Source organism: Macaca nemestrina, chromosome 3 (genome assembly GCF_043159975.1).
Source record: "Macaca nemestrina isolate mMacNem1 chromosome 3, mMacNem.hap1, whole genome shotgun sequence".
NCBI lineage: Eukaryota > Metazoa > Chordata > Mammalia > Primates > Cercopithecidae > Macaca > Macaca nemestrina.
This window is the reverse complement of record NC_092127.1, coordinates 24,739,048-24,761,132: the sequence shown is the minus strand read 5'-3', so window position 1 is coordinate 24,761,132 and position 22,085 is coordinate 24,739,048. Positions and strand designations below refer to the sequence as shown.

General features: G+C 41.9%; 1 long non-coding RNA gene and 2 pseudogenes across 1 annotated transcript; 2 read left to right on the top strand and 1 right to left on the bottom strand.

Annotated features, from left to right (window-relative positions):
• Window positions 1-263: 263 nt before the first annotated feature.
• LOC139362286 (uncharacterized) lies at window positions 264-21,604 on the top strand. Its single transcript, XR_011620851.1, has 3 exons — window positions 264-387; window positions 1,097-1,234; window positions 21,472-21,604. It is a non-coding gene; the product is annotated as an uncharacterized lncRNA (long non-coding RNA).
• Window positions 5,408-7,164, top strand: LOC105466767 (tripartite motif-containing protein 60-like; annotated as a pseudogene).
• On the bottom strand, window positions 9,931-10,904 carry LOC112424031 (large ribosomal subunit protein uL24-like; annotated as a pseudogene).
• Window positions 21,605-22,085: the final 481 nt, after the last annotated feature.

Below are 22,085 nucleotides of genomic sequence, written 5' to 3'. Positions count from 1 at the left end.
AATGGCGTGAACCCGGGAGGCGGAGCTTGCAGTAAGCCGAGATCGCGCCACTGCACTCCAGCCTGGGTGACAGAGCTACACTCGTCTCAAAAAAAAAAATCTGAAAAGATAGCCAGGGGAATTAAATGTTAGTTGGGGTCAACTGGGCCCTCATCACAGAGGAGGGCGCCCCCAGCTCTCATAGTCTTCACACGGTCCCTGCACCCGGGGTCACAGAGCATGCGCAGAGCCTTCCCACCCACTTCCGGAGGAACCGCCAATCACCGCGCAGGCTGAGCCCCAGGCAGGAAGCCGCGAACTTGGTGGGATTGGGGTTTGAGTACTTCCTCGCCGGCTAGGTGGCTCCTGTCTATCCTGTGGCCAGGGTTACCGATCTGTGTGCTTCAGGTGAGCTGAGAAAGCCGGAGGAAAGGCCCAGAAGGGTCTCGACAGGAGGCTTAACTGGGCAGGGGCTTCCTGAACATTCTCTGTTCCCAGACCTCCGAGTCGCTGCCTGCCCACGACTGGATCTCCTTATTCTCTGGCGAGGCTTTTGTGAGAAATTCAAGATTGTAGCGTTAGAATGGGGGTGGTGGGCCTGCATCAATCAAGCTTTCAATGTTACGATCCAAGTTAGGGTTTATGAAGTGGCCATGTTTCTTCAAAGAGTTAATGTACGTGTTTGGGAGTGGGGTTTCGGGAGTTAAGGGAGTGAAGTGGTAGCTGCCAGTTGAGAACCCACCAGCCTACATCGCCTGCACCCTTGACCTATGTAAGCATCTGTTAATCCTCACAAGGGTCTTACAGGTACGAATTATTACTTCTACTTTGTAGATGAGGCGCATTAGGTGCAGGCATGTTAACAATCAGCCAGTATGATGACGGTTGAAACTGAGAGCTTGGAATCTACCACAGGTTTTATTTATTCCTTAAATAAGCTAGAGACATATTCCCACCAATAAGCTTGCTGCCTGATGAGGGATTTTTACACGTTAGGTAAAGAATTGCAGAGTAGCTGTAAAATCACATTATAACGGTGATATATGACATGATGGGGAGCTAGGCAAAAAACTCGAACTAGATCTTAATGGATCTTTTTGCTTTGTTTTCCTTAAAGCGTAGGTTCACAAAGTACAGTTCGCAGGCCAGCGTCATCATCTGGGAACTTAGGAAAAAAACAGCCCTACTGAATCAGAAGCTGGAGATGTGGCCCAAGCAATCTTATACCAAGACCTCCACGTTATTATAATGCAAGGTAAGATTTGAGAACTGCCTCCATAAAGTAATAAAAGACCAGTGGAATGTTTTCACTTGGAAGATGAAAGGATTCTATTTGTATTTGAGAAGATCAATTTAGCTACAGACTTAAGAAATTGGAGGCACCATTGTGTATCTAGGAGAGAGACATAGTGGTTTAAACGAGCGTGGTGACCATGCCTGCAGAGCTGTTGTGTTCACTTAATGTCCTGATTTTAAATAGTAGAGAAGACTGATTTGTGTGTATGCTTGGGGAAAGGAGGGCACAATGATACCTGGAGTGAATACCTGTCGTGTCCTTTGCCCCGTGCTAGAGTCCTTTTTTATACATGTTTTCTTAAAAATATATTTTTTCTTCTGATTTGACAATTTTTTGTAATGATGCTCTGCAGTTTACTAACTGTTGACATTGGGCAAGATTCTTAAAATTTCTTCAGCCTCAGTTTTTTCCAGTCTCTGAGTGTTTCACACGTCCGTGTGAAGAGATCACCAAACAGGCTTTGTGTGAGCAACATGGCTGTTTATTTCACCTAGGTGCAGGTGGGCTGAGTCCGAAAAAGGAGTCAGCAAAGGTAATGGGATTATCATGAGTTCTTATAGGTTTTGGTATAGGCGGTGGAGTTAAGAGCAATGTTCTGGGGGAGGGGGTGGATCTCACAAAGTACATTCTCAAGGGTGGGGAGAATTACAAAGAAACTTCTCAAGGGTGGGGGAGATTATAAAGAACATTGATCAGTTAGGGTAGGGTAGAAACAAATCACAATGGTGGAATGTCATCAGTTAAGCACTATTTTCACTTCTGTGGCTCTTCGGTTGCTTCAGGCCATGTGGATGTATACGTGCAGGTTACTGGGGATATGATGGCTTAGGTTGAGCTCAGAGGCCTGACACTGAACACCCTATGCAACCTCACCCCTATTCCCATGCACTTTCTGTCTTTCTTGCTCTGCTCAAAAGTACCCATTTGAAAGTATTTAGCAGGCCAGGTGCAGTGGCTCAGACCTGTAATCCCAGCACTTTGGGAGGCCGAGATGGGTAGATCACCTGAGGCCAGGAGTTCAAGACTAGCCTGGCCAACATGGCGAAACCTTTCCACCTCTACTAGAAATACAAAACTTAGCCAGGTGTAGTGGCACATGCCTGTAATCCCAGCTACTCGGGAGGCTGAGGCAGGAGAATCACTTGAATCCAGGAGGTGGAGGTTACAGTGAGGCAAGATCGTGCCACTACCCCTCAGCCTGGAAGACAGAGTGGGACTCCGTGTGGGGAAAAAAAAAAGTGTTAAGAATTGGGAGTTACCATATCCTCGCTTAGTGTGGGATGGTGGGAAGAGCGGTTTATAAGAGACAGTATTCTTTATTTTCTTTCTTTCTCCTCTCTTTTATTCTTTTAAAAGAATTTTTATTCTTTTCCTTTCCTTTCCTTTTTCCTTTTTTTTTTTTTCCTTTCCCCTTTCTTTCCCCTTCCCCTTCCCCTTCCCTTTCGTTGAGATGAGATTTTGCCATTTTGCTCAGACTGGCCTCGAACTCCTGGGCTCAAGGGATCTGCCCACCTTGCCTCCCAAAGTTTTGGGATGACAATTGTGAGCCACCATGCCCGGTCATTGTCCTTATTTTCTGTAGTTCTGTGTTCAAATTTTTCACAAGTTAAATGTACTCTAATCCTTGGATATACACAGGGTATTGGTTCCAGGGCACCCTGAAGATACCAAAATCCATGAATGCTCAAGACCAATGGATGCAGATTCTGCATCCCAGGAATACTGTATTTTCAGTTGTATTCACAGTCAATTGTGTTAGTGGATACTGAACTTGCTGATACAGAGGGCTGACTATTTAAAGTAAAGGATATATTTTAAAATCCTGAAATTTCTGTCTTACTCCAGAATTAGTATAGGAAAATTTTTGAAGCACACCACTACTACAGTGAACCTGTTGGAAGTTACTGCCTTTATCAATCATTTGAAGATTAGCAACCTTATAAGACATAACAACTTTTAGGTTAAATATTAATGTGCTTTGGGTTTTTTTTTTAAACAGAATCTTGCTCTGTTGCCCAGGTTGGAGTGCAGTGACATGATCTCAGCCCACTGCAACCTGCACGTCCTGGGTTCAAGTGATTCTCCTGTCTCAGACTTCCAAGTACCTGGGATTACAGGTGTACGCCACCACACCCATACCCAGCTAATTTTTGTATTTTCAGGAGAAACAGGGTTTTACCATGAGGCCAGGCTGGTCTCGAACTCCTGACCTCAAGTGATCTGCTGCCTTGTCCTCCAAAAGTGCTGGGCTTACAGGTGTGAGCCAACATGCCTGGCCAAATGTGCTTTATATGCAAGTAAATATACATATCTCTCTATATATATGTATTTCATGTAATAAAATATAACATGGGATAATAGAATTATATGGATTCACCTAAATTTGTATGTGCTCTTGAGATTTTCTGAGATTGTCTTATAATACTTTTTATTTATTTTTATTTTTGAGACAGTTTTACTCTTGTCATCCAGGCTGGAGTGCAATGGCATGATCTCAGCTCACTGCAACCTCCGCCTTCCAGGTTGAAGTGATTCTCCTGCCTCAGCCTCCTGAGTAGCTGGGATTACAGTCACCTGCCCCCATGCCCAGCTGATTTTTGTATTTTTAGTAGAGACAGGGTTTCACCATGTTGTCCAGGCTAGTCTTGAACTCCTGACCTCAGGTGATCCACCTGCCTGGGCCTCCCAAAGTGCTGGGATTACCGGTGTGAGCCACCGTGCCCAGCCTATAATACTTTTTACTGTATATGTGTTAAATGCCAAGTACTGTGGCAGGTGTCTTAATTTATTCATTTATGCTTAAAACGTAATATAGTATTTTTTCCTACTTTCTGAGAAGTGAAACTCAGAGAAATTAACTTGACCAAGTACATGTAACTAGTTAAGTGTTACCATTGGATGAATACCCAATTCTGTTAGGTATTGCTATCTGTCAATTTGTATTTTTTCTTTTTTCACCGTTGTAGTGTTGGATCAATAAGCCCATTTTAACCCGTTAAAATATTTGGGATATGTTGGCCAGGCACGGTGGCTCACACCTGTGATCCCAGCACTTTGGGAGGCCAAGGTGGGTGGATCACCAGAGATCAGGAGTTTGAGACCAGCCTGACCAACATGGTGAAACCCCATCTCTACTAAATAGAAAAATTAGCCAGGCACGGTGGTGCATGCCTGTAATCCCAGCTACTTGGGAGCCTGAGGCAGGAGAATCACTTGAACCTGGGAGGCAGAGGCTACACTGTGCCAAGATTGCGCCATTGTACTCCAGCCTGGGTGACAAGAGTGAAAAACTCCAGCTAAAAAAAAAAAAAAAAAAAAAATTGGGGTAAGTTATTAAATATGAACAACTGAACATATCAAATATGAAAAATGTAAGGTGATTTGATATATAGAGAGATGCATAGGATGATGTGGGAGTGTAAAGAAGGAGCACTACAACTTAGTAATTGAGTATCATGCCAGTGGTTATGCCAATTAGCATAATGTTGGATAAGCGTGTTCAAATTCTTGTAGACTCTGCTTTTACAGCTCTAATTGAGGATAATAGCTCCTAACTTATGGAGTTGTTCTGATGATTTAGTTGTTGAACGATTTATGGAGTTGTTCTGATGGTTTAGTTGTTCTGATGGTTTAGTTGAACCTGTGACTATGTGGAAGATCCTAGATCCTTAGCATAGTGCCTGACATATAATAAATTATCTTAGAGAACATTTCTCTTGGGCTGAGTCTCTAGAAGGACCAAAACTTAGTCCTAGGAAAGAAGTGAGGGTGGGGTAATCTATGCAGCAAGTAGTTTGTGAAGAGGGAAAGCGTGGCACCTAGGTTGGTTGGTTGGATGATTTTGGCCCAGTACTTTAGGGGACTGTAGCCAGATGAAGATAGTGAAATATGAAGGGCTCTGAATGGTGAGCTAAGGTGAAAAATGTTGTCCTGACTTATGGGGAGTTATGAACAGATTGAGGGCTTAACAAGTTTCCAGAAGCTGCCATTAACATGCCAAGTCAGTAAAACTGAAAGCTGGCCAGATTTCAAGGTCTGGGGAAGATATCCACTTCTTCCCCAGACCTAGTGGGTCATGAGCTCTAGAGAGCTAGGCCTTGCTAAACTAAAAGAATTATCTTACCTACCATCTTTGTTCAAGGCTCAATGGAATTTGTGGCAGCCCTGGCTGACCTCTGAGCAGAGGCTAGCTGTCCCATCTGTCTGGACTACTTGAAAGACCCAGTGACCATCAGCTGCGGGCATAACTTCTGTCTCTCCTACATCATTATGTCCTGGAAGATCTAGGTGATAGTTTCCCCTGCCCCTTTTGCCACTTTTGCTGTCCAGAAAGGAAATTTGTAAGCAATCCCCAGCTGGGTAGTTTGAACTTGCTAAGCAACTCCAGATAAGAAGCAAGAGGAAGAGGCAGGAAGAGAAGCATGTGTGTAAGAAGCATAATCAGCTTTTGACTTTCTTCTGTCAGAAAGACCTAGAGCTTTTATGTCCAAGGTGCAGTTTCTCCACTGATCACCAGCATCACTGTGTTTGGCCCATAAAGAAGGCTGCCTCGTATCATAGGAAGAAACTGGAGGAATATAATGCACCGTGGAAGGAGAGAGTGGAACTAATTGAAAAAGTCATAACTATGCAAACCAGAAAATCACTGGAACTGAAGAAACAGGTAAAACATAGGGCAGAAGAAGTCAAGTCTGAATTTGAGCAACTTAGGTTATTTCTGCAAAATCAGCAAGAGACTGTTCTTAGGCAATTACAAGATGAAGAGATGGATATTTTAGCACAACTAAATGAAAGCCTAACAAAATTTTCAGATTATACCTCCTCATTAAAATATCTCCTAAAGGAGATAGAGAGCATACATGTGAAGTCAGAACTGGAATTACTGGCTAATGTTAAGGATATCTATCACAGATATAAAAATTTAAAATTCCCTGAACCTTTTTCTTTTTTTTTTTTCTTTTTCTTTTTTTTTTTTTTTTTTTTTGAGACGGAGTCTCGCTGTGTCTCCCAGGCTGGAGTGCAGTGGCGCGATCTCGGCTCACTGCAAGCTCCGCCCCCTGGGTTCACGCCATTCTCCCGACTCAGCCTCCCAAGTAGCTGGGACTACAGGCGCCCGCTACCACGCCCGGCTAATTTTTTTGTATTTTTAGTAGAGACGGGGTTTCACCGTGTTAGCCAGGATAGTCTCGATCTCCTGACCTCGTGATCCACCCGCCTCGGCCTCCCAAAGTGCTGGGATTACAGGCTTGAGCCACCGCTCCCGGCCGAACCTTTTTCATTCAAATTAAAAGAATATGGTTACCATCTGCCTCCACAATATTCTGGCCTAAACAAAATCATCAAGCGATTTCAAGTAGATGTAATTCTAGATCCTGAAACAGCACATCGTAAACTTATAGTCTCAGAAGATAGAAAAACTGTGCGGTATGGAAATACAACACAAAACTTACCTCGTAACCCGAGAAGATTTTATCTCCTCCCAGCTGTTCTGGGTTCTAAGGGATATGGCTGTGGCAGGCAGTACTGGGAAGTAGAAGTGAAAGACAAGCCTGAATGGATTCTTGGTGTCTGTAATGACTCTCTTCCCAGAAGGAGGAAGAGTCAACCAATTTTAGTACAGGATGGACTATGGGGAATTTGACGATCTAGTCAGAATAATTATATTGTATTGGGCCATAAGGAAATTATTCTGCTGCCCAAAGTAACACCTAGTAAGATTGGCATTTTTTTAGACTATGAAATGAATGAGGTTTCCCTTTTATAATTTGAATGATAGATCTCTTCTCTATACTTTTAATGATGATTTTACAGGAGCACTTTGGCCTTATTTTTATACTGGAACTGACTCAAGACCTCTTAAAATTTCTACAGTAACAGATTCTGAATGAAGAACTGTTAAAAGACTGTCATTTTGTTTCAACTATTAGACATAACTGAGCCAGTGAATCTAGTTTTGGCCATTCTGTAATTTGTCCAGTTTTCCCCACCAAAAAAACAGAATCGTTTATATCTCAGTTTCAGCAACTTCTAAAAATATGTGATTATAGGACCTACTTTATAATAAATTATGGAGTCGGCCAGGCGTGGTAGCTCAAGGCTGTAATCCCAGCACTTTGAAAGGCTGAGGCATGCAGATCACCTGTGGTTGGGAGTTCAAGACCAGCCTGATCAATATGGAAAAATCCCGTCTCTACTAAAAATACTACATTAGCTGGGCGTGGTAGCGCATGCCTGTAATGCCAGCTACTCGGGAGGCTGAGGCAGGAGAATCACTTGAACCTGGGAGGCGGAGGTTGCAGTGAGCCTAGATTGCACCATTGCACTCTAGCCTGTAGCCTGGGCAACAAGAGCGAAACTCCCTCTCAAGAAAAAAAAAAAAAAATTACGGGGTCAATGACAAACTACCTTAGAAATTCTAAGACAAAATACTTGAAAAATATATTACTGAAGGAATGTATTATATAAGAAAACTATCACTCCTGTAATTGCCAATAGAAGCCCAATAATGTTTTTTCTGTGTTGCCTAAATATTTTTCCTTTAAGATTAAGTTTTGTTTTTTTGTTTTTTTTGTTTTTTGTTTTTTGTTTTTTTTTGAGATGGAGTCTCACTCTGTCACCCAGGCTGGAGTGTAGTGGTACGATCTCGGCTCACTGCAACCTCTGCCTCCTGGCTTCAAGTGATTCTCCTGCCTCGGCCTCCTGAGTAGCTGGGATTACAGGCATGCACCACCATGCCTGGCTAATTTTGAATTTTTAGTAGAGACGTGGTTTCTCCATGTTGGTCAGGCTGGTCTCGAACTCCCGACCTCAGGTGATCCACCTGCCTCGGCCTCTCAAAGTGCTGGGATTACAGGCGTGAGCCACTGCGCCTGGCCAAGATTAAGTCTTTATTAAAGGCATTCATCGGCCGGGAGGCTGAGGCAGGAGAATGGTGTGAACCCCGGAGGCAGAGTTTGCAGTGAGCCGAGATTGCGCCATTGCACTCCAGCCTGGGCGACAGAGAAAGACTCAAAAAAAAAAAAAATTGTCGCACGTAGTGGCACATGCCTGTAATCCCAGCTACTCAGGAGGCTGAGGCAGGAGAATCTTTTGAACCCGGGAGGCGGAGGTTGCAGTGAGCCAAGATTGGGCCATTGCACTCCAGCCTGGGCGACAAGAGCGAAACTCAATCTCAAAAACAAAGGAAAGAAAATGAGATGGCACTCTTAACATCCTCCTCTACCACACACATGTATACACATAACCAGTAGATAATCTTCTTCTGTTCCCTCCGGACAGAGTACCTTCTAGTGCTGTTCAGCTCCTGTCCTTCACTTCACTTTGGGAACTGATCTCTAGGCTCAGAATCCATCTTAACTTAGTTCCATGTTTTCCTCCTTAGGTTTATTCTGTTAATTCAGAGATTAATATCATTCAATAGATCACACATGTAACATTTGGAAAAACTTGTGTCAACAAAAAAGACTGGTGAGCTTTTGATGGGATTATGTTGTATCTTTTTAGATTAATGTGGAGAAAATTGACATCTTAACACGTCAGCTAGCAGATATAACTGAGACAATGAATCTAGTCTGTTCCATCAATTTTTATGTTATTAACTTGTCTGAAATGTGTAGTTTTCAATGTACATGTGTTTAGCATCTTTTGTCAGATTTGTCCTTAAGTATTTGATATTTTTATGTTGATTATTTCAATTCTAATTGTTCATTACTAGAATATAGAAATTGATTTTTGTGCATTAATCTTATTTCCTATTAGCTTGCTAAACTCACTTCTAGGAGCTCTTATGTAGATTCCATTGGATTTTCTGCAGAGGTAGTCATGTCATGGGCAAATAGAGACATCGATATTTCTTCCTGTGTAAGCTAGATCATTGATCATCCGTCTTTCTTTCTTTCTTTCTCTTTCTTTCTCTTTCTGTCTTTCTTTCTTTCTTTCTTTCTTTCTTTCTTTTCTTTTCTTTTCTTTTCTTTTCTTTTCTTTTTTCTTTTCTTTCTTTTCTTTCTTTCTTTTTTGAGATGGAGTCTCGCTCTGTTGCCTAGGCTTGAGTGCAATGGCCCTATGTTGGCTCACTGCAACCTCTGCCTCCCGGGTTCAAGCGATTCTCGTGCCTCAGCCTCCAGTGTAGCTGGGATTATAGGCTCCTACTACCACACCTGGCTAATTTTTGTGTTTTTAGTAGAGACGGAGTTTCACCATGTTGGCCAATCTGGTCTTGAACTCCTGACCTCAGGTGTTCTGCCCACCTCGGCCTCCCAAAGAGCTGGGATTACAGACGTGAGCCACTGCACCCAGCCCAAAAGCACAGTTTTTAAAAATCTAGGCTTATAGTTTCAATTATTGTTTACAAAATTTTTTTGATTTACAAATATTGCTTTATAACCATTCCTGCCAGCAAAAGTTCAGAAGCAGCCACTCTGAACTTTTCAGCTCCTTTATAGTCACCAAATCACATTCTAATAATACTTTTGGATTTTTTAGTTTGAAGTATTATGTCCCACTTTGGAAGATAAGAATTTGGAACAGCCTTCACCCAGTGGCCCTTCTAATAGAATTTATCATTTTTGTTTTAGAATATTTTATCATATTTATTTTGATTATTTCAATGCCATTGAAATAGAATTTATCATTTTTATTTTAAAATACGATCTCACATTTATTTTGACTATTTGAATAACATTCATTTATCAGCCATGCATTGTGCAGTGACTGGCATTTTGTTTTTTCTATAACTGTTCCCTGTAGTAAATAATCTCATTGTCAGTATGCTTTGTTTTCCATGTTCTTAACCTTTTTTTTTTTTTTCATTTAAAGTTTTAACCAAAGCTTCTATATAAGATTACTTTATTTCTGCATCTTCTCAATTGTTTCTTTCTTGTTTTGCCCTTTTCTTTTCCTACTTGGCGAGATTTGACTTTCTTTTCAAGGATCTTTTTGCAGTCTTTGTCCAGATTTAGCCTAGTGATAACTACCTTACTGGCGTGAATGCCTACATGGACAGTTGTGCCATTAGCCTTTTCCCACTGCACCTGTTCAGTGTAGATGACGTATTTCTTCCTGTAAACCTGGACTGCTTTCCCAAGTTGCTGACCTTTATAGTGTCCTCATACAACCTGAACTTCATAATCCTATTGGATGGGCATGGATCAAACGTCATACTTCTGTCTCAGCAATTTGGAGAGAAAGGAAGACAAAGTCTTCCTGTGACTGTGGGAAGGTGCATTGAAATGCCTTTTGCGGTTCTTGCTTCTGTCAGAAGTCACAAAGGGACTGAACTTCATTTTGGCCGCTCCCACTTCAGTGATGGCTGCAAAAGGAAAGAGCTCCATGTTCTTATTCTTAATTCGTTCCCAAACTGTCCCCTGCACTTGTCTGATTTCCTGAATTCATTTAAAGGCTTCTGGCTTTACACCATTTTCATCTTGCAGAATACTCTCAAGGAGCCGTCTAATCTGCAACGCAGGCACATTGGTTCACTAAGCCAGCTGGCTCAGGTATCTTGGAGATATTCTTGGCATCTCTTGAATTGTTTTACCTGTTTTTATGTTTTTCCATTTGGAAGTTGGTTTCTTGTTTAATTGGAGCACATCCTTCAGTAGCTTTCTAATAAGGCTCATGGGAAATAAAGTTTTTGAGACCTTTGTTTTTTGTTTTTTCTTTTTTTGAGACGGAGTCTTGATCTGTTGCCCAGGCTCGAGTGCAGTAGCGTGATCTTGGCTCACTGCAAGCTCCGCCTCCCGGGTTCATGCCATTCTCCTGCCTCATCCTCCCGAGTAGCTGGGACTACAGGAGCCTACCACCACGGCCCGCTAATTTTTTTGTATTTTTAGTACAGTCGGGGGTTCATCATGTTAGACAGGATGGTCTCCATCTCCTGACCTTGTGATCCACCCACCTCGGCTTCCCAAAGTGCTGGGATTACAGGCGTGAGCCACCATGCCCAGCCTCTGAAAATGTCTTTAGTCTATCCTGATATTTAATCAGAAGTTTTGCTGGGTCTGGAATTATAGTTTTGAGACAATTTACTCTTACATATTTGTAACCTTTTAAATTGAGAAATATATAGTTATATCTGCAATGTATTATGAAATACATGAGCATAAACAAATGTTCTATAAGCATGACATTTAGTCAGTTACACAAATTTGGTCAGGAACTTGCACCCAAAGTCAGCTGGCATTATAATGGATAAATTTAAGCTCCAGGTACTATTGCAATGCTTCAATTATTTTTATTTTTTATTTTTTTGAGATGGAGTCTAGCTCTGTTGCCCAGGCTGGAGTGCAGTGGCGTGATCTCTGCTAACTGTGGCCTCTGCCTCCTGGGTTTAACAATTTCTTGCACCTCAGCCTCCCAAGTAGCTGGAATTACAGACACGTGCCACCACACCTGGTCAATTTTTGTATTTTTTGGTAGAGTCAGGGTTTTACCATATTTCACCATATTGGTCTTGAACTCCTGACCTCAAGTGATCCACCTGCCTCAGCCTCCCAAAGTGCTGAGATTACAGGCATGAGCCCCCACGCCTGGCCAGTTATCTTAATCTTAACCCATCCAGAGAAAATTACATACCTCCTGGCTAAATTACAGTAATGAATTATAGTAGACATCAAAAATAGGATGACATTGGTGAAATGTGTTATTAGAGAAATATGGATTAACTAAAATATTTGAGGATCTGTGAACTGTGAACGCAGTGGCTTCCTTGGACAAGAAAACAATCATAGTTTAAAGACAATCATTTTTGTAGGTGATAAAGGGTTTCGTAAATGAAAAATATAATTGTGTATTTCCAGCATCCCTACTCTGCACTCCTCTTGCCAGTTTCTGGCTACTTAATATTCCACCACCAACCTTATGTCCCAAGAAATCATTGCTATAATATTCTTTTCCCTATTTCCCGTACATAATCAGGCTTCTTCCTAATTGTTCTATCCCTCACTCATTGCCGAAACTAAGGCACTGAGGTAGTGGAAAGAGCATGCATTTGAAATCCCATACTAGGTTGGGCAGTTTGTGGCAGTTATCAATTTATTGCCTCTATTTTTATCTTTCAAAGAATCAGCTTTGGTTTTGTTGATTTTCTGTCTTGTTTCCAATTTCAATTTTATTGATTTCTGCTCTAATTTTTATTTTCGTCCTTCTGTATGCTTTACATTGAAAAGCGTTACATTTGCTTTTTTTCTTTCTAGTTTCTTAAGGTAAAGGGTTAAGTTACTGATTTTAGATCTTCTTTTCTAATATATGTTATAAATTTAATGCTATAAATTTCCCTGGAAATACTGTATTTGTATTTTGCTCAAAATATTTAATTTTCCTGAGACTTACTCTTTGACCCAAGGGGTATTTAGAAGTGTACTAATTTTCACATTTTTGCGGATTTCTCAGAGATTTTTCTATAATATCAACTTTATTTTGTATGTTTCTATTCTTTAAATGTGTGAGGGTGTGTTTCATAGCCTATGATATGGTTTATCTTGGTGAGTGTCTCGTAGAAACTTGAAAAGAAGGCTGATTTTGAATTCTCTGTTTTTTGTTTTTATTAGAGACAAGATCTTAACTAATGTTGCCCAGGTTGGACTCAAACTCCTGGCTCCAAGTGATCCACCCACCTTGGACTTCAAAAGTGCTAGGATTAAGACAGGGTCTGGCTATATTGCCCAGGCTAGCATTCAATAGCTATTCACAGGCACAATCATAGCCCACTGCATCCCCAAACTCCTGGACTCAGGAGATCTTCCTGCCTCAGCCTCCTGAATAGCTGGGACTATAGGTGCACACCACCATGCCTTGCTTCTCTGGGTTTAATTAACCATGTTTTAATGATTAAATTTTAATCTCTTCTATTAACTTTTTATTTATTTGTTTTTTGAGACAGAGTCTCGCTCTGTCACCAGGCTGGAGTGTAGTAGTGCAATCTCGGCTTATTGCAATTTCCGCCTCCCAGGTTCAAGTGATTCTCCTGCCTCAGCCTCCTGAGTAGCTGGGACTACAGGTATGTGCCACCACGCCCAGCTAGGTTTTTTTTGTTGTTTTTTTGTTTTTTTTGAGATGGAGTCTCGCTGTGTCACCAGGCTGGAGTGCAGTGGTGCAATCTTGGCTCACTGCAACCTCAGCCTCTCAAATAGCTGAGACTACAGGCGCACACCACCATGCCCAGCTAATTTTTGTATTTTTAGTAGAGACGGGGTTTCACTATCTTGGCCAGGATGGTCTTGATCTCTTGACCTCGTAGTATGCCCACCTCAGCTGCCCAAAGTGTTGGGATTATAGGCATGAGCCACCGCGTCCAGCCTAATTTTTGTACTTTTAATAGAAACTGGGTTTCACCATGTTGGCCAGGATGATATCGCTCTTGACCTCGGTCATCCACCTGCCTCGGCCTCCCAAAGTGCTGGGATTACAGGCATGAGCCATTGTGTCTGGCCTTATTGTATACATCTTTTAAAAACATTTTTTAGTGGTTCTTCTAGGGGTTTACAGTATACATTTGAAAATAATTTGAGGCCTCCTTTAAGTGAAATTATACTGTTTCCCTTTCAGTTTAAGAACCTTGTAATAATAGTATATTCCCAATTCTCACTGATTCTTTGTGGTCTTGTATTCATGCAATACTTTTACATATGCTGGAAAAATACTCTTTTTTTTTTTTGAGATGGAGTCTCGCTCTGTCGCACAGGCTGGAGTGCAGTGGCCCGATCTCAGCTCACTGCCAGCTCCGCGTCTCGGGTTCACGCCATTCTCCTGCCCCAGCCTGCGGATAGCTGGGACTACAGGTGCCTGCCACCATGCCCGGCTATTTTTTTTGTTGTTGTATTTTTTTTTTTTTAGAAGAAATGGAGTTTCACCGTGTTAGCCAAGATGGTCTCAGTCTGGTGACTTCGTGATCCACCTGCCTCGGCCTCCCAAAGTGCGGGGATTACAGGCGTGAGCCACCGTGCCTGACCTTATTATTGTTTTAAACAGCTAGTTATCTGTTAGAGCAATTACCTTTATTTTATGCACTTTATTTCTTTGTGTAAACACAAGTTTCTGACATCTATAATATTCCTTTGGCCTGAAGTACTTTAACATTCCTTGTAGTGTCTGCTTGATGGCAACAAATTCCCTCCATTTTATTTTTCTAAGTATTTTTCAATTACTTTTGAGAAATGTGCTAATCGGTTATAGAATTGTGAGTTGGCAAGATTTTTTTTTATTTACAGAAGTAACTATTATCTCCTTGATTTCACATTTTCTGATGAGAGGTCTGTTGTAATTCTTATCCTCCTTCCTTTGTCAGTAGTCATGCACTGCAAAACAGTGGTTCAGCCACTGACCACATACATGACGGTGGTCCTATAAGATTATAAAATTGCATTTTTACGGAAATTTTCTATGCTTACATATACTTAGATACACAAATACTTGCCATTGTGTTACAATTTCTATAGTATTCAGTACAGTAATGTGCTGTACAGGTTTATAGCCTAGGAGCATTCACCTGTACCGTGTAGCTTACAGGCATAATAAGCTACACAACTGCAATCTAACATAACATAACTCTGTGACGTTCACAGAATGATGAAATCATCCTATGACGTACTTCTCAGAACATATTCCCGTAGTTAAGGCATGCATAGCAGTAATGTAGTTTTTTATTTGGACTGCCTTCAAGATTGTTTTTGATTTTAATTTTAAGCAGTTTGAATTTGATTGATATGTTCATATGTTTGGAGATATGTTGTCATTTTTTTCTTGTTTTGGGGGGGGGGTGTGTGTGTGTGTTTTGATATTCATCATGCTTGGTGTTCTCTGGACTTCTTGTTTCTGGAGTTTTAGTGTCTGTAACTAAATACTTGGCCATGATATTTTATGAGTATTTCCTCTGTTTTTCTTTTTAAATTTTATTTATTTTTGCCTTCATTTCCTAGTGATGAGATTTCTTCTTTCTCAGATTCCAAGTGTCCATAAATGACACTGTTTGATACTGTCCCACAGTTCTTGGTTTTTGTTTTTTATTCTTTTCACTTTATATTTCAGTTTGGGTAGTTTGTTTATCTATCTTCAAGTTCACTGATTATTTCCCTCAGTGTATTGAGGGTACTAATGAGCCCATTGAAGGCATCTTCATCTCTTTTCTGTGGTTTTCACTGCTAGCATTTCTATCTGATTTTTTTTTTTTTTTTTTTTGAGACGGAGTCTCACTTTGTCACCCAGGCTAGAGTGCAGTGGCACGATCTTGGCTCACTGCAGCCTCCACCTCTCGGGTTCAAGTAATTCTCCCTCAGCCTCCCGAGTAGCTGGGATTACAGGTGCCTGCCACCACACCTGGCAATTTTTTTAATATTATTTTTAGTAGAGACAGGGATTCACCATGTTGGTCAGCCTGGTTTCGAACTCCTAACCTCAAGCGATGGTCCACCTCAGCCTCCCAAAGTGCTAGGATTACAGGTGTGAGCCACCGCGCCTAGCTCTTCCATTTGATTTTATAGTTTCCAACTCGCTGATGAAATTATCTATTTACTCCTGCATATTGTCTTTATTTTCCACTAAAGCCTTTAATATATCAATTACAATTATTTTTCATGAGATTTCCTACATTTGCGTCATAGCTTAGTATGGTTCTGATGTTCATTTTGTCTCTTTAGAGTGTGGTTTATTTTCCTTTTACTTTTTTTGTATGCCTTGTACTTTTTTGTTTTTGGTGAAAACCAGACATATATAGAAAAATACATACTGAGGTAAACATTTTTATACTTGTAGATTATATTAGTTTTGGAGGGAATACCCTAATAAGGTATCACAAACTGGATCGTTTACATAACAGGAAATTTATTGTCTCACAGTTCTGGAGGCCAAGTCCAAAATATGGGTGTTAGCAGAATTGGTTCTTTCTGAGGGCTGTGATACAGAATTGCTTCCATGCCTCCAGGCTCTGGTGGGTTGCTGCCAATCTGTCATTCCTTGGCTAGTAGATGCATCACTCCGATGGCATTCTCCCCATGTTTCCTCACGTAACCTTCCTCTGTGCATATATTTGTGTCAAAATTTTCTATTTTTATAAGGACAGCACTCAGATTAAGGCCCACCCTAATGGCCTCATTTGAACTGATTACTTTTTTTTTTTTTTTTTGAGATGGAGTTTCACTGTTGTCGCCCAGGCTGGAGTGCAACGGACAATCTCGGCTCACTGCAACCTCCCCCTCCCAAGTTCAAGCGATGCTGCCTCAGCCTCCCGAGTAGCTGGGATTGCAGGTGCCTGCCACCACGCCCAGCTAATTTTTGTATTTTTACTAGAGACAGGGTTTCACCGTGTTGGCCAGGTTGGTCTCGATTTCCTGACCTCAGGTGATCCACCCGCCTCGGCCTCCTAAAGTGCTGGCATTACAGGCGTGAGCCACCGCACCCGCCCTTAACAGATTACCTTGGTAAAGACCTAATTTCCAAATGAGGTCACATCTGAAGCACTGGGGTAGGCACTTCAATAGATGTTTTTGGCAGAACACAATTCAACCAATAGAAGAAATGAACTTGTTTCCCTTCTACTAGGCCTGTAGGGAGGGTGTGTTTGTATTAATCAAGCCAGAGGTTAGGCAGAGTTTGAAGTTTGTTATTTCTATGGTTACCCTTAGTGCATTCAAGGCTTCAGACTCCCCTCGTGATATGTCTCTTTCATTTCTCAAACTGGATTCTACTGTTATTTTTACTCAACTCCTGTTAGTGTGGTTTTGGGAGTTGGGGAAGCTCGTGTTCTCTGATGTTCTGATTGAGTATGAGTCGTGGTCAGGCACTCTGAACTCTGGTCTCAGGCATGTGTGGCCTTCACAAATGTTCTTGACCCTCTTCCAGATGTGATGCTGAGCCTAGCACACATTCCCACATCTCACAGCACACAGGGAAATGACTGGCACATCTTCCAAGTCCCCTTTCTCAGGGAACTACCTGGTGATACGCTCACCAAAAGAAGGGAAAAACTAAGAAGGGAAACAAGCGACTCAGACAACAATAGACTTAAAACCTCTGGACATAAGACAAAAAATAACAGTTGATGCTTAGGGTAATGGAAACATGAAAGGCCTCAGATGACAGCCGTGCATCATATCATCAAATTTCAGTTCATGCTAAGATGATAGAGGGCTTCAGGAGATTGAGCACTACAAAGAAAATGAATATAATCAACAAATTACATGTGGAGTTTAGAGAGGAACTTTAGAGATTAGCAGCTATGGGGCTGAAAGAGATAAACAGAAAATGCAGCAAGTAAAGTATCAGGCAATTTTAATCACAGTAAAACAAAATTTGTGTATCAAATTATAGTACCTAAGTGGCTCAGCTGTGAACAATTATATAGTCATATGAACATATTAATCCAGTTACATTACCATATTTGGATTTTGTGGGTAAAGATAGAGTATGTGTCTGGGTGGTGTGAGAGACCTAAATTCTCAGTTTACCTAATAGATTGTTAATTTGAAATGTCTAGCGTTAGACATATTACAGTTATGGAGAAACAGCAAGGTCACTGGAATAAATCATGCCTCTGTTTAACAGGAATTTGGCATAGGATAGCATGACCCAGGAGATTTTCATTTTTATATTAGACTTGTTGCTGGACTGAACTAATAATTTTCTATGTAATTTTGATAAAATTCATTGATGACTGTGTAAGTAATAACGTCTTTCATCTTTTTTTTTTTTTTTTTTTTTTTTTTTTTTTTTTTTTGAGACGGAGTCTCGCTCTGCCGCCCAGGCTGGAGTGCAGTGGCCGGATCTCAGCTCACTGCAAGCTCCGCCTCCCGGGTTTACGCCATTCTCCTGCCTCAGCCTCCCAAGTAGTTGGGACTACAGGCGCCCGCCACTGCGCCCGGCTAGTTTTTTGTATTTTTTTAGTAGAGACGGGGTTTCACCATGTTAGCCAGGATGGTCTCGATCTCCTGACCTCGTGATCCGCCCGTCTCGGCCTCCCAAAGTGCTGGGATTACAGGCTTGAGCCACCGCGCCCGGCCACGTCTTTCATCTTAGACTATCAAAAATACTTTATAATTTACTACCATTACATCTCTGAAGAGTATGCATTTCTAATACTATTTTATTGACAGCTGCTAAAATAATGGAAGAGGAAAACCTTTTCTCTGCTTATAAGTGGTAAACACATAATTCAGAATTGTAGATCTCCTCACCTAAATAAAAATACAAAATAGTTTTCAAATAATTCATCCTTCATAATCTATTGCTGTACAGGTTACAAGAGGTTGCAAATCATACCCGGTGTGAAACACAGCCTAAGTAGTTTCATAAAAATATCACTTGAAGAAAAGATATGAGACCTGGCATTCAAGTTATAAGATTAAATGTCATCCACTTCATTGTCCAGAAAAATCCTAATATTACCGGGTTTTACTTTTAATAGAAGAACGTTTGCCACTCTACCTACAGTAATGACTTCAGCAAAGTTATTACATTTCGATAGCTGAATACTAAAGCATAAATCCTATTGTGATGGTGTCTTTTTCCATCTCCTGGGAAGACAATTCTAACAAACAACTCTATTATATCTATCCCGTTTGATTTTGTCCTCTCTCTTCCTCCTAGTAGTACCAGCCTTAATCTTTTTTGGATCATGAGTTTTTGTGGTGTCTTTCCAAATCTCACTGTATTCTATCTTCAGAGATACAAGATTATGACGTGCTGTTTCAGGACCTAGAGTGAAATCTATGTAAAATGAAGAATCTTTTGTCGACCATAATGTTGTGGCAGAAGTCTAGAACCATCATTCCTTAGTTAAAATGGAAAAGCTCATGAAGTTTTTTATCTTAAAACATGTTATTGATACATACCCTTATATCAATTACTGGTTGTCTATTTCAGTGAATAGTTTGCTATCTCACTTATTAGAGCTTTAAGATAATATGGTCTGAAAGTTTCTTTTTCATCTAGTGTGTGTATCATATCCTATTCTTTGTATTTTCAGGTTTTCAGAACTGCATCTTATTCATTTTCTAAATAGAGTATAAAGTGCTCAAAATCAGAGTTTAATCTCTTCCTCTAATATTCGACTATCTTCGGTAGCATCCATGTATTTTTAGTTAACTATTAGTTTAGTTTTGGCTTATTTAAAGCATTTTATACTTGCTGTTTCAGAGGTCAGATTTCCCCTGTGAGCTTCTTCCTTGAGGCAGCCTGCTCAATAGGGCAGGTGAGCCCAGCGGGAGACAGCCCAAGCAGACCCAAACCCTCTAGTACTTGTCACAAAAAGGGACTGGGGCCTGATGGTGATTCTCTTCTTGCCTTTTCCTGGTGGTCCTTCTGAGTTGGAGTTGCCTGGTAATTTCAGTGGTATGAAAGCCGGAGTGTTGCTACTAAAATTCCTCCCTGGGCTGCATGAACGACTGACAGGGCACGAGGAGAAAACGATTCCCAGGACTGGTGAAGCGACTGCTGTTGGACCAGTATGCTTGTCATTGGATCACTATGCAAAGAGACTGCAGTTTAGCGTAAGGTCTGTCAGGGAGACCTGAAGCCCTGCGCCAGGAACGCAGTGCTCGCTCAGCCCACCCTGCAGGGATGGCTCTCCAGGTGCTGGGTCTGGGGAAAAAGCGTGTCGGGAATTGGTTCCTTCCAGTGGGTTCTTGGTCTCGCCGACTTCAAGAATGAAGTCACGGACTTTCTTCGCGGTGAGTGTGACAGCTCTTAAAGATGGTGTGTCCGGAGTTTGTTCCTTGCAGTGTTCAGATGTGTCCGGAGTTTCTTCCTTCTGGTGGGTTCGTGGTCTGGCTGACTTCAGGAGTGAAGCCGCAGACCTTCCTAGTGAGTGTTACAGCTGGTAAAGGTGGCACGTCCGGAGTTGTTTGTTCCTCCTGGTGGGTTTGTGGTCTCGCTGACTTTAGGAATGAAGCTGCAGACCCTTGTGGTGAGTGTTACAGCTCCTAAAGGTAGTGCAGACCCAAAGAGTGAGCAGCAGCAAGATTTATTGTGAAGAGCAAAAGAACAAAGCTTCCACAGTGTGGAAGGTTATGCAAGTGGTTGCCTCTGCTGGCTTGAGTGGCCAGCTTTTATTCCCTTATTTGGCCTCGCCCACATCCTGCTGATTAGTCCATTTTACAGAGGGCTGATTGGTGTGTTTACAAACCTTTAGCTAGACACAGAGCACTTATTGGTGCGTTTTTACAGAGTGCTGATTGGTGTGTTCACAATCCTTTAGCTAGACAGAAAAGTTCTCCAAGTCCGGACTGGACCCAGGAAGTCCAGCTGGCTTCACCTCTCAAGAGGATAGCTGCCCAACCCCAGGGCACATCCTCCCATCCACTGTGGTACCTGGTGCTGCACCTGGTCTCCAACGTCAGGCTCGACCTCCACCATCTCACCCGGAAGTTGAAGCCCAGAGGTGGTGCTGCGCGCACAATCACTGCTCTGCTGCCCTGACTTCAGTACAGACTTACTGGAGGTGTCGCCTAGCCCGCTGCGGGAAGCACTGCAGGGCTCTTGGGACGCCTAGGCCTCCGGAGCACTTTGTATTCTGTGAGAAGTTTGCATTCTCAAGGAACCTCAGCTGTTTGGTTTGCTCTTCTGCCACCCACCCCTACCTGTGCTGGACTGAGGGCACTCCCTGCTCCACCCTAAGAGAATAGGATTCCAGTTGCCGTTTTAATTTACTGAATGTTATTTGTAACTGGTGGGAGAAAAATGTGGTTATAATTCACACTGAAGGCCGGGCGCAGTGGCTCAAGCCTGTAATCCCAGCAATTTGGGAGGCCGAGACGGGCGGATCACGAGGTCAGGACATGGAGACCATCCTGGCTAACCCGGTAAAACCCCGTCTCTACTAAAAAATACAAAAAACTAGCTGGGCGAAGTGGCGGGTGCCTGTAGTCCCTGCTACTCTGGAGGCTGAGGCAGGAGAAAGGCGTGAACCCGAGAGGAGGAGCTTGCAGTGAGCTGAGATCCGGCCACTGCACTCCAGCCTGGGTGACAGAGCAAGACTCCGTCTCAAAAATAATAATAATAATAATTCACACTGAACAGCTTATTAAAAGTTATAGTAACACTATAATTGAAATAATGTATTTTAGGAAATAATGAAATTATAAGGTGAAATATAAAGTACAGATAAAATTATACGATGTCTGGGAATTTGCTCCATTGGCACGAGAAGCTGGTGGGGTTATAAAGATTGTTAATTCAAATGATAGAAATTGGTTTCTTTTTATTCGTAGGTTCTTCATACTGTTCTCTCTACTATTACGGATGTATGAAATACTGTACAATTTAAAAGCTTCCTTTCGTAGCCGGGCTGAAGCTCATGCCTGTAATCCCACCAATTTGGTAAGCTGACGCGGGCCAATCACTTGAGCTCTGGAGTTTGAGGTCAGCCAGGCCAACATGGTGAAACCCCATCTCTACAAAAAATACAAAAATTAGCCAGGTGTGGTGGCCTGTCCCTGTGGTCTCAGCTACTCCAGAGGCTGAGGTGGGAAAATCGCTTGGACCTAGAGAACAGAGGTTGCAGTGAGCCAGGATGGCGCCACTGCCCTGCGTTCTGGACAACAGAACGAGATCCTGTCTCAAAAAAATAAATAAACAAAATGTTTCCTTCAAAAAGCTAATCACTTTTCAGCGTATCAATACCTCAATGCAGAAAGCTAATTTCTCTTACTGTTTTCTTTGAGCCACCTGCCCCCTTTCAATCTGTCTCACAGCTCTCAGATTCTGTCTCCTTTTCTCTTCTCCCTCACAATTGTCCCTAATCTTAATCAATTTTCCTTCCTCTGCCAATCCCATCTCCTTTCCTGTCTGCGCTCTTTTTAATCTCATGAAACTGCCAAATTAG